General features: G+C 47.1%; 1 pseudogene; it reads right to left on the bottom strand.

Moving 5' to 3' along the window:
• Positions 1 to 363: 363 nt before the first annotated feature.
• LOC146822823 (U2 spliceosomal RNA) lies at positions 364 to 495 on the bottom strand (annotated as a pseudogene).
• Positions 496 to 13,286: the final 12,791 nt, after the last annotated feature.

Raw genomic sequence — 13,286 nt, 5'->3', positions numbered from 1 at the left:
TCCTTAAAGGTTTCTTCATTCCTGAGACCTGTAAATAGCTGTTGCCTAACCCCCAAAAAAGAGATCAGGTGTGCAGTGATACACATGTTATCAGTGGCTTGACAACTGGTCCACATGTCTGTTGTCAGGTGGATAGTGTGAACAGCACTCTGCTGCAAAGCATGTCCAAGCAATTCCAGCACATCATGATGGAGCACTGGAACAGCAACTCTGGCAATATAGACCAGCTGGGAACATTCCATTTTGGGCAGATGTCCACCACAAATTCTAAAAAACCCAATCCTTGCTGAAAAGAAAAATGTATCCAGCTTCCTATTATACAAACATTCCGTTGAGACAGCCCCTCCTATCTAAACATGCCAGTAATAGTAGCCTGGATTTTTTTCTTTTCTGGTGCCACTGATGCACGCGACTTTCAAAGAGAAGAACCAGCAAGTTTTAAACTGATAAGAACAGATTCTACACTTCATCTTAGCCAAAAGGCCGAGAAGTGATGAAGAAGAATCAGCAAGTAGACTCAATTTGCGTCTTGGGACAGTCACTGTATGCTGTTGCTGTGGTGTCTCCATTAAAAGAGTGCTATTTTGAGGTTGCTGATGTGGGTGATACTGGTGCACTGCTGGGGACAAGGCTGCTTTGTGTAACAATGTCACCTTTTTCTTCCTCATCACCTTCACCTTACACTGTGATTGGAGCAGATTCCTTTGCTCTCATCACCTTCTCCACCGCCACCTGCAACTATTTTTTAAGATTTGCCTCCCAGCAGATTGCGTGATGTTTTTTCGCATGGGTTGTTTGGCCTCCAGTACCATTATGTGCACCAGGCTTACCTCAACAAACACTTGCGCTGCAAATGGAGCATATTGTAATGTTAACTTCCTGCTTGCTTATCGTAAAAAAGTCCCAAACTGGGGAGGTGAACTTTTTCAGTGGGCCACTGGTGCCACTGCCAATGCCCGAAGAACTGGAGTATGTGGGTGGGTCAACGATTGCCTCTCTGCAGTGCGTACTACTGAGGTAGTGATGGATGCAGGTCTCAGCAGGAGCCTTACAAATATGGGAGCTGGAAGTGGTGGTGATATCAGTGCCACATCCCTCAGAGCAGGTTGAATAGGAGGGGTAATGTCGGTCTCCTCTGGGCCAGCTTCCATGACAATGACAGGCTTGCCATCCTCACCCCCTTCCATAATTGTAAGGCTTTCAGGAACTTTCCTTTTCCCTTGCCCCTCCTGCCGTGTTTCAGACTCAGCCCAATCCAGATCATCAGAAGGGGGCTTGGAGAAGATAGTGGAGTACCATTCCTTTTTCTTGCTGGAGATCTGGAAGCCAATGGTTCTAAAAGAGGATTTTGCACAGCAGGAAGCTGACCCTCCACTTCTGCTCCTTCTTCCAGAAGATCTACTATCGCTGGCTGCGTCGGTTGTCCACTTTGCTCAGCTTCCTGCAACGATTGAGTGCTACTTTGTGAAAGAGACAAATTCAATTCAATGTCACTGCTCGTTGGAGTTGCCATGATTGCAGAGGCTGCCTCACCGACAGGCTTGGGCTTATGTTGGGGTGGTGCCGTTGATACAAGTGTACTGCTCCCAGCTGGTTCCCCAAAGATCGGTGTTACAGGCACAAGTTTCTGGAAAAAGGTTCCATCTGGCACACCAGTAGTGGAAAGATGCTTCTTTTTACTGGCCACTTTCTTGGCAGCACCTTTCTTGGGGGCCATCTGGAAGCTGTCAGTTGGCAGTAGCAGAAGAGATTGGATGACTCACATCACTTTGTACAAGACTTCTGTCTGGCAGTACTCTGGGTGATGTCTCTTGTGCACCTAAAAGCAAACAAGCTGAACATTTAGTGAAACGTGGCATTATTGCTGTTTTAATTAGTACAAAGAGAATAAAATTCAGAATGGTTACTTAAGTTATTATCCTAAATAATTTACAACAAAACAGTGTATCCATTCCAAAGTCAAACCACACCACCATAACATAATATTTCATTTCCAATTAGGATAGCAAAATATAGATGTAACTATTTATTATATGTGCATCTGAGGGAGACACCAGTCTGGGAGGTGTAGGGCATGATGAAATAATCCTTATAAGAAATCAATGCTGGGGTGCACCTATGGAAGGCAAGATGTCCGAGGAAAATGGAATGATCCTTCAAAAACTAATACTGGTGTGCGCCTATGGCAGGCAAGGGGCCCGGCGAGATTTGGAATACTCCTTAAAAAAGGAATGCTGGTGTGTGTGCTCTGCACCTAAGGCAGGCGGGGGGCTGAGAGGAAAATGGAATAATACTTAAAAAATGAGAGCTGTTGTGTGGCTGTGCGCCTATGGCAGGGGATGAATGGTGGACAAAATTTAAAAAAAAGAAATGTTCATGTTAAATAAAATGAACAAAAATACATTACAATTCAGCTATTTCTTTTTACATTTATTTAAAGTTTACACAAATTAAAATAAAAAATAACAATTGATGGTGTACTACGGGACTATGGGAAACCCATTGAAAGGCAAGGAGGTGCAGGTGAAACATGCAAAAAAACCGCATATTGATATACAATATTGTTCCTAATTATAATATACATATACTTCAATGATCCTCACGCATATTATTAAATGAATATTAGGGAAGAGTAAAAAAATGAAGACAAAAAAAGGCATAGCCCTCTCCTGAACACTTGCAGGCCTATGGCAAAAGCACACTGGCTAGCTACACAAAATATCCGCCCGCTACATATTCAAACGACAACAGCAAGCAAGGAGGCAGGCCACAAAACAGAACTGCTGCAGTCCTAAAGCAAAAGTACACTGGCTGGCTACACAAAATGGCCATCGGCCACATGGTCCACCAACAACAGCAAGCAAGGAGGCATGGCCACAAGAAAGAACTCCTGCAGACCCATTGTAAAAGCACGCTGGCTGGCTACACAAAATGGCCCCCGGCCAACAACAGCAATCAAGGAGGCATGGCCACAATAAAGAACACATGCAGGCTTATGGCAAAAGCACACTGGCTGGCTACACAGAATGGCCTCAGGCCACATGGTAAATCAACAACAGCAATCAAGGAGGCATGGCCACAACAAAGGACACATGCAGGCCTATGGTAAAAGCACACTGTCTGGCTACACAAAATGACCCCCGGCTACATGTTCAAACAACAACAGCAAGCTAGGAGGCATGGCCACAAAACAGAACACCTGTAGGCCTATAGCAAAAGTATACTGGCTGGATACACAAAATTGCCACTGGCCACATGGTCAACCAACAACAGCAAGCAAGGAGGCATGGCCACAAGACAGAACTAAGCAAACACAAGGAGATGATGGACGGAGCACTGAAACTTTCCAGACACTAACCCCCAGTCAATTCACCACCCTAGTTCAGACCCAGCTAAATGTAAATCAGTCTTGACCCTGTGCCTCATGGGAACAGTCCAGCCTGAACTGCCAAGCCAAGTCTTTCCTGGATCGGAAAAATGCATCCTGGGACTGGTTTCGGGGCAACACCCTCATCAGCCAGGCTAGCTTGAATCCAGTGGCAAAGTGAGCAAGGGACCCACGTCTGGGCAAACCCTGCCAACTTAGAGCGAACAAAGCAAACACAAGGAGATGATGGACAGAGAGCTAAAACTTTTCAGACATTCACCCCCAGTCACAGATCTGTGTTGAATCCATCATCATTCTTTAGCTCACTTTGCCACCCAAGTTCAGGACCAGCTATATGCAAATCAGTCCTGACCCTGTGCCTCATGGGAACACCCGAACTGCCAAGCCAAGTCTTCCCTGGACCGGAGACATGCATCCTGGGACCGGTTTCGGGGTAACACCGCTCATCAGCCAGGCTAGCTTAAATCTAGTGGCAAAGTGAGCAAGTGACCAATGTCTGGGCATACCCTGCCAACTTGGGGCAAGCAAAGCAAACACAAGGAGATAATGGACGGAGTGCTGAAACCTTTCAGACACTCACCCCCAGTCACAGATCCAGGTTGAATCCATCATCATTCTTTAGCTCACTGGGCCACCCCATTTCAGACCCAGCTGTATGCAAATCAGTCTTCACCCTGTGCCTCATGGGAACAGTCCAGCCCGAACTGCCAAGCTAATCCTTCCCTGCACCGGTAACATGCATCCTGGGATCGGTTTTGAAGTAACACCCCTCATTAGCCAGGCTAGCTTGAATCCAGTGGCAAAGTGAGCAAGTGACCCATGTCTGGGCATACCCTGCCAACTTAGTGCGAACAAAGCAAACACAAGATTATGGACGGAGCACTGAAACTTTTCAGGCACTCACCCCCAGCCACAGATCTGGGTTGAATCCACCATCATTCTTTAACTCCCTTCCCCACGCCAGTGCTGACCCAGCTATATGCAAATCAGTCTTGGCCCTGTGCCTCATGGGAACAGTCCAGCCCGAACTGCCAAGCCATGTCTTCCCTGAACCGGAAATATGCATCCTGGGACTGGTTTCAGGGTAACACCCCTCTTCAGCCAGACTAGCTTGAATCCAGTGGCAAAGTGAGCAAGGGACCCACGTCCGGGCATACCTTGCTAACTTAGGCCGAACAAAGGAAACTGCCTTTGCGACCTATATATATTGTTTACACTTGCTGCAAAATACCTACAAATTTGTGGTAAAGGCATATTTACTGTAAAAAAAAACACTGAAAAGATTTAGTTGTAATGCCTTTGTCATTGTAAAAGTTATGTTGTAAAGCCATTCAGAATGCCATCATACATCAATGTAACATAACGCTGTGCAAGCAGCTGCATTGCATAACATTTCTTTACAAAGCCAAACAATGCGGCGCTATTCACCCCTTGCATGGCTTTGTAAATATTACTCAAGCCTTTCCATTGTCCTTGTGTCGCACAACACAAAGATTTCTTAAATCTGGCCCTAAGGGATTTAGGGACTCAATACAAGCATCCTGTGCTTTTCATATTTCAACTCAAACACTTGTTCTTCAGTCTTATATATAATGAGTTGATAAGTACTTGTAAAATACTTGCATTTTTGTGTTAAAGACATTCGTGGTAAAGGCATATGTGTTGTAGAAAAGTAACAAGTATGTTTTATATATATATTTATATATATATAGACTTTTTTAATAAACATTTTTTAAATACATATAATTTTTTTTTTAAGAAGCGCAGGCTCCCACGCTTCTTATTATTTAGCCCCTGTGTGGACAGGTCCCGGAGTAATACAGGCTTAAATGGAATGTAAATGAGGGGGACACACGGGTCCCCCTTCTTGTGCCCTAGGGACTGATACCTCCCTGGGCTAACTGAAAAGATATGGGGGGTCTCAGGGGCTCCTCTGTGCCCCGGGGACCACAACCTGCCTGGAGCTAATTTGTTTGTTATGTGGGGGATCTCGTAGACCCACCGTGTCCCTGGGATCACCACCATCCTGGAGCCAAATGCTGTTTTTAACATTGGAGGGGGCTGTGTTGCCCCCTTACCGGGCCGCCACCTCCATTGGGAAGGCCCTATTGAATCAAAAGAGTGGGGCTGCGTGGCCCCCCCTCCTGGAGCCATAGATGGCCTTGTGGTCTTCCACCCCTATATATACATGTATGCAACACATCCCTGTCCTTTTTCCCTGCGCTGGCACTCAATTGACAGCCATGCACCAATGCAGGCACCTTGGCAAAACGGTGCAAGGGTGTCTGTGTTGTAGGGATGATTGTTTTGGCAGGTGATTTCCTCTTTCAATGTGTACGGCTGAATGCAACACACATAGAAAGAGGACAAAATGAGAAGAAATAATGTAATTTCTTCTTGCTGTGCCTCCCCTGGGCAGGAGTAGGGTTTTGACACACTCACAGGTTTACAACTTGTTGTAAATCTGGGAATGTGTCAAATGCCATGAGAGTTATATAGGAACACCCACATAAGGCCCATGGCAAGCCTCCCTATCATAGTGTGAGCCAACGCAGCGACTTGCTCTGCGTTGCCTCACTCCATATCTACAAGGCCATAAAAAGCCCCACAGGGTGGCTTTACATGGCCTTGTAGATACGGCTAAGCCCTGTGCACCACAGGAACCTCCTGGTCAGAGACCTAGCTCTCCGTCCTTGCAGCTCTGCTGGTGTTGCCACCATTGCTGCTCCTTCACCTCTCTGCTCCTCTCATACCGCTCCGTGTCTGTCTTTTGTGTCCTTGTGCTCTATTCTCTGTTTTTTAATTTACTTTGCCCCCTTATTTACTTTCTGCCTCTGTTTCCCTGTCTCCTGTTCCTGTTGGTGCCCTTCGTGCCCGTTTTGGCTGCTGCAGGCCCCGCAGCTCCTCCCCCCTGCCACTCTCCCGCCTGCCAGCTACACTTCCCTCCCCTTCCCCTATTTAATGGCGGCCGCTGCCTGGACGTCTGAGCAAGATCTCTGACCTCCTGGTCATAGACCTAGCTCTCGGCCCTTGCAGCTCCACTGGAAGTGCCACTGCCACTGCCCCATCACCCCTATGCTCCTCTCACGCCACTCCGTGTCTGTCTTTTGTGTCCTTGTGCTTTATTCTCTGCTTTTTAATTTACTTTGTCCCCTTATTTACTTACTACCTCTATTTCTCTGTCTCCTGTTCCTGTTTGTGCTGTTTTTGCCGCTGCTGCCCCTGTGGACCCTCCCCCCTGCCGGTTTTCTGCTCCCACCTCCCAGCTGCACTTTCTTGCCCCCTTCTCCTATTTAATGGTGGCCCGTCTGCGTCCGTCTACGCCCGTCCATGACCCGACCACAACCAGCGCCAGGGACCCTGGTTCTCCGGCCACCCACCACTACAACTAAGCTGCCCTCCTCGCACTCAACCCCAGAAGGAACAACAACTGTTAGCTGTCAACGCCGAACACCACCCACGGGCAGTTTCTCCTGCCGCCACTGCCACCAAACCTTCACCACCCTATGCATCACCCTGGCAGCCGCCCCCACATCGGACGCTAAAACCACCAATGCCCTGAAGTGCATCCTCCTCAATGTGCGCTCCCTGCACAGACATGCCGTAAAGATCTGGAACCTCCTTGACACCTTATCGCCGGACGTCGCCTTCTTCACAAAACTGGTACTAACGCCTCCTCCGCCTCGACATAGCCATCACCATTCCCGACGGCTACAAGATCCAGAGGAAAGGACCGGCTCAACTGCCCAGGAGGAGATCTTGCCATCACACACAAGAGCTACATCTGACTCTCAACCTCCACCACGAGCGACTCCTCCGCCACCATCGAACACCTTCACTTCCAGATCCAGACCAGCCCTAGAACCACACTTCACGTCACCCTCGTCTACAGACCCTCCAGACCTTGCACTTCGTTCACCACTACCATTGCTGACCTCATCACACCCCACGCCATCGCCTCCATGGACTACATACTCATCAGAGACCTGAACTTCCACCTCGACAACCTCAGCGACCCCAACTCCACTGCCCTCCAGAACAACCTCACCAAAATCGGACAGAAACAGCTCGTTACCACCCCTACCCACAAGGCAGGACAGACCCTTGACCCCATCTTCGCTGGTGGAAAAAACATCCCCTTCAGCCACACCACGCAGCCCCTCTGGATGGACCACCACTGCGTACACTTCTCTTTCAACACCGCCACCGCTCTCAAACCCACTCCTTGCCCTCTACGATGGAACTGAAGCAAGATCACAGAGGAGCCCCTCAACTCCACCCTCATCCACGACCACCCCCAGCCTTGACTGATACCAACTCTGAAGCCAAGGAAATACACCACTGGATCACCAACTGTGCAGACAAGCTCACACCCCTCTGCACCACTGACAGACAACGCCCCCTGAAGGCCATCTGGTTCAACACCGACCTCCAAGAAGCCAGACGCCTCTACAGACAATTCGAAAAACAATAGGGAAACAGCAAAACCACGGAAAACCTGACCACCTACAAAAACGCCATGACAGAATACCACCAATGCATAAGATCCACAAAGAAGTCTTAATCCTGAATAAAATCTTCACCAACTCCAGCAACCCAAATGAACTCTTCAACATCATCCAGCAATTCACCAAACCCCCAGCGAAGCCACGGACATCACTCCCTCCTAGGACCTCTGCAACAAGCTTGGCTCCTACTTCCAAGCGCTGGGATGCCCGAGGGTAACTGCGCGCTATATAAAACCGCCTACAATACAATACAATACAATACTTCCACCTGAAAATCAAGGCCCCGCTATGTCAACTTCAGTGAGCTGACCCCAGCAAGAACCCTTCCCTACAGGACCCGAGCTACGACGCACCATCAACACCTCCTTCGAATCAGAACTTTCTGCGATGACTGAAAACACGCAGAAGTCAAGCCACTTCTCAAGAAGCCCTCTGCAGAACCGACAGACCTTAAGAACGATCTCTCTCCTTCCCTTCACAGCCAAAGTCACCGAGAAGATCGTCAACGACCAGCTGACAAATTTCATCGAAGAGAACACCATCCTCGACCCCTCCCAATCAGGAATCCGCAGCAACCACAGCACTAAGACCACCCTCCTTGCTGCCACAGACGACATCCGCACGCTCCTTGACCAAGGCCACACCGCAGTCCTCATTCTACTTGACCCCTCCGCAGCCTTCGACACCGTCCCCCACTGCACTCTCGCAGCCAGACTCTATGACGCCGTAATACAGGAAACCACCCTTGAATGGCTCCACTCCTTCCTCAGTGGCAGAACCCAAAGAATCAGCCCTTCACTGCACGCCAGCACTTTGGTGGGGACTATATTCCCCAGTGGGCCTCCCGGCAGGAGCTGCCTATGCGCTCGTTTTCACGTCAGGAGGTGCATAAAGCTGCTCCAGGCTCCCACGGCGTGGGAGCCCTTCACTGCACATCACCACTTTGGTGGGGACTACATTCTCTTGTGGGCCTCGTGGCAGGAGCTGCCTACGTGCTTGTTTTTGCACCAGGAGTCGCATAAAGCTGCTCTGGGCTGCCGCGGCACGGGAGCCCTTCACTGCATGCCAGCACTTTGTAAGGACTACATTCCCCAGTGGGCCTCGCAGCAGGAGCCGCCTATGTACTCGTTTTCATGCCAGGAGGCGCATAAAGCTGCTCTGGGCTTCTGCGGTGCAGGAGCCTTTCACTGCACACCAGCACTTTGGTGGGGACTACATTCCCCAGTAGGCTTTACGGCAGGAGCCACCTACGCGCTCGTTTTCGCACTAGGAGGTGCATAAAGCTGCTCCGGGCTACCGCGGGAGCTCTTCACTGCATGCCAGCACTTTGGTGCGGACTACATTCCCTAGTGGGCCTCGCTGCAGGAGCCGCCTATGCACTTGTTTTCGCACCAGGAGGCGCATAAAGCTGCTGCAGGCTCCTACGGCGCAGGACGCGCGTGGGTGTGCCCGGCCGCGCCCTGGCAAGGCTCGGGTCAAGGGCGGGCCAGTCTGCCCCCGTCAGAGCCAAGAGGAGGCTGGACTGGGCCTCCCTCTAACATGTACGGTTGTAGTTGTGTAAGAGGTCCAGGTCCGATCTATAAGATGGGGAAACGGAAATCGACAATTACAACTAATGGAGGTGAGCCTATGAACACTTTAGACTCCTTTCTTCTAAGAGCTACTAATGCAGTGGATAACGAGATTTTATCTGTCGAATGTAGGTTATCTGTGGGGGAAAAGGTTGTGCCTGTTGTTTGGCCTGAGTTTTTAAATAAGGAGGACCATACCACGTCAGTTATAGATCCCCTACTCACAAATTTAGAGTCTTCTACTGCTCGGTCCAAATGTTTGATTTCCCGTATACCCAAAACCATACCTTCCCCCCCCGCCGGGTCCATCAGAACCCCCCCAATGAAGAAAAAAGGCAGGGGGAGGTCAACAAAAGGGAAAACTGTTGCACCTCAAAAATCTAATGCTTTGTATTCATCTTTTACGGACTCCTTGATTTCAAAGATAGAACAGTCATTTAACGTTTTACTCCAACCATTGATAGATAGACTCTCCAGAATCAAGGCAAATATAGAAACATTCTGATCTGTAGGGGGAGACCAAAACCATCATAACGTCGGCTGCCATATCAATTGTTCAGTTAATCAGGGCTCTATGAGACTGGGTAGAAATTTGAACTTGGGAGGAACTCCATCAGACCTCCCCAACAATCAGCCACAACTTGTTGCTCAAAATATCAATCCCATGGCCTCGAAACCAACTAGTGACAATAATAGTGGTATACTGTCTCAAGGAACATCTAAGGATACTACCCTGCCCCCCTTAAAACTCGACATAAGGCCAGACCAAAGGATTGAACTGGCAAAAAGGGACCCAAATCATAATTATACGAAGTTGGCACTTCCCCCGGCAGCTTGTCCTTATGTTGTAATACTAACAAATGTTCCGAGATTACACAACACCCAAATGGAGACCACAGATCAATTAATGTCTAAAGCAAGTCACTGGCTTAATCAATTTTTGGGGGATAGGGAGGCGATGTTGCCATATATCCTAATGCCAGAAGAGTGGGTTGGGTGGGGGACTCAGAGAAACGTATTGAGGGTGATTGTGAGGTGGTTAATTTAAATTCTTCTCAAATGGTCCAGCACTTATTACAACAACTTCCTACTGGCCCAACACTGCTCACACAGTTTCCGAAACTCATATTGAAACATATGATCAGCCTAAACCAATCACATTCATGTCATGGAATATTGCCGGTCTGAGTAGTAAAATATTAGATCCAGATTGGATAAATATTGTGGACATTTATGACCTGATCTGTTTTCACGAAACATGAGAGACCGAGCCGACTAATCTGGACGGATATCGTTCCTTTCATACCGCTGCCCTTCCATCAAGACCAGGAAGAGCTAGGGGAGGGATCTTAACTTTACTTGGAAATACTCTCCGGATGGAAGTTGAGTTATATTATAATGTTTCCCCCTTTTATCACTCACTATTTTTAAAAGGTCCGGATGAAGACACTATCATTTTACTTAATTTTTATAATAACAATTTTACAGGAGACATGAAAAAGGTTGTAGATCAGCTGGAGGTAGATATTAATAATTGTTCTAGCACTTTAAAAGACACTCCAAAAATATTGTGGCTGGGTGATTTTAATGCACATTGCTGTCAGTTATCAAATTCAGCAGCATGTGGTTTTAACGACGATGAAGGTGATCCCATATATCATTTTAATCATAACCAGTATTGGGGAAGCTCTGAATAGACTTCTAGTGATCAACATCTTAGAGATTTGTAACCGGGTTGACATCTCTTCTGGTATGTTGCAAAAAAACGTTTGGCATACCCTCTCAGGGCACCACAATTGATTATATAATCAACCCTTTAAAAAACGTATCTCTAGTTGTGAGATTAATTATCTAAACTTTAGCGATCACGATGCCATCACTGGTAAACTGAACTGGGCAGAAACTCAGTCGGAACAGATAAGGCACATTAAACCCATGCTAACAAAAACTAATGGGGTAACCTTAAAATGGGCTTTAGTAAACAAACCATCCCAGGTTACAAAAAAAATCACAAAGAGCCAGAGTGACATTTTAACGTGCCTAGAATCAGCATCCAATCCAACCCAAGTAACCATGGCATTTGAGTCTATATTAATGGAGGTCAGGCACCATTTATTCAGTAAAAAAAACAATTGCCAAAACATCAGGACTTAGATGGTTTGATCAATCATGTACCACGTCCCTAACAGCTCTGCATCAGGCCCTGGGATCAATCCCTAGAGATACAACCCTAGTGAAGCAACTTCATTTCCAATATAATGAAGCAAGGAAGAATAGAATTAAAACCTTAAAGGAAGAAGTGTGGGAACAACTCCACCTAGCGGCGATCTCAAAAACCTCTAAGGACTTTTGGAGTACTAATAACTCCATTTTTCTCAAACCACAATCAGCCCATACATTGGATTGCCATGTGGATGAGGAATCATGGGTCGTATATTTTTCTTGCATATTTGATCCTAATGCGGATGGGGTGACATCACAGAACGTACCCATGATCCTATCCATTGAACCCCCATTGATCTTTGACTATTACAAGATTAGAGAAGCTCTAACCCAGTGCTCCATTAATAAAGTGCCAGGACTGGATTGTTCCCCGATAGATTTCTTCATTGATCAGCCAGATTTATGGGGTCCTGCACTGACAAATGTTTTATTGCAGTCACAAAGGTAGGCCCACCTGATTCATGGAAGAAATAAATTATAATACCAATCTACAAGAAGGAAGATAAATCCGAAGCCAAAAATTATAGGCCAATCTCATTGTTGGATAGCACAGCTAAACTTATGGGTAGGGTTCTACTGAATCAATTAGAGGAATGGGCAGCTAAAAATAAGGTTTTAATCCCGGTTCAATACGGTTTTAAAAAGGGAATATGTACCCAAGATCATTGTCTCAACTTAAGTCTATTAATCGCCAAGTATTCCCAAGCAAAATCTGGTAGGTTATACTTGGCATTTATGAACTTGTCCGCAGCGTTTGACTGCATGGCACACAAACACCTATGGAGAATAATGGAGGAAATGGGCATAGATGGGGCTACCATACTTCTCATTAGGCAGCTTTATTTATCAGCCACGGCCTGCGTCAGAAACGGGAGGGAAGGGGAGTGCACCAGGGCGTTTCCAACTAACAGAGGAGTTCGGCAGGGTTGCATACTCGCCCCATATCTGTTTTCTATCTATGCTAATGGGGTAGAGGCTCCCCTGTCGGACTCAACATCAGACGTTCCTAAAATTAACAACGCTCGCACCCCAATTCTCCTGTATACTGACGATGCGGTGCTAACTGCCTGCACGGGCCTCGCCCTGCAAAAGTTACTAAACATCTATGTAACCTACATGTAAAAATTAGGGCTTAAAACTAACAAGGCAAAGTCTTTCATCTTAATCACTGGCTGGAAAGACAGGAAGGTCCCGAGCTTCTAAATATCTGGGGAAAAAATAACCCATACCGATACCTTTTCCTATTTATGTATAACATTTGATAGGCAACTATCATAGTCCCATATGCTCGCTACTAGGTGGTTGTCACTCGAGAGAAGTATCATTGCACTCCATTCATTTATAAAAAAAATTGGGGCCAAAACCTATCAACATGGTATGAAAGGTTTATGTAGCTAAATCAGTGTCGGTAGCAACTTACGTGGAAGGCAAATGGGGTAATACCAACCCGTCTGCCCTCCAAGTGATAGAGGACACTTTTTGGAAAAAACTAGTGGGCTACCCTGTAAGCTGCTCCAACTTTATTACTCACACAGAATTGGATGGCCCATATTTGACTGATATAATCTCTTTGGCTCCAATTATCTTGTTGTATTC

This window comes from Triturus cristatus, chromosome 5_2 (genome assembly GCF_964204655.1).
Source record: "Triturus cristatus chromosome 5_2, aTriCri1.1, whole genome shotgun sequence".
Lineage (NCBI taxonomy): Eukaryota > Metazoa > Chordata > Amphibia > Caudata > Salamandridae > Triturus > Triturus cristatus.
The sequence above is the reverse complement of the archived record's forward strand: the minus strand, read 5'-3'. Positions and strand labels throughout refer to the sequence as shown.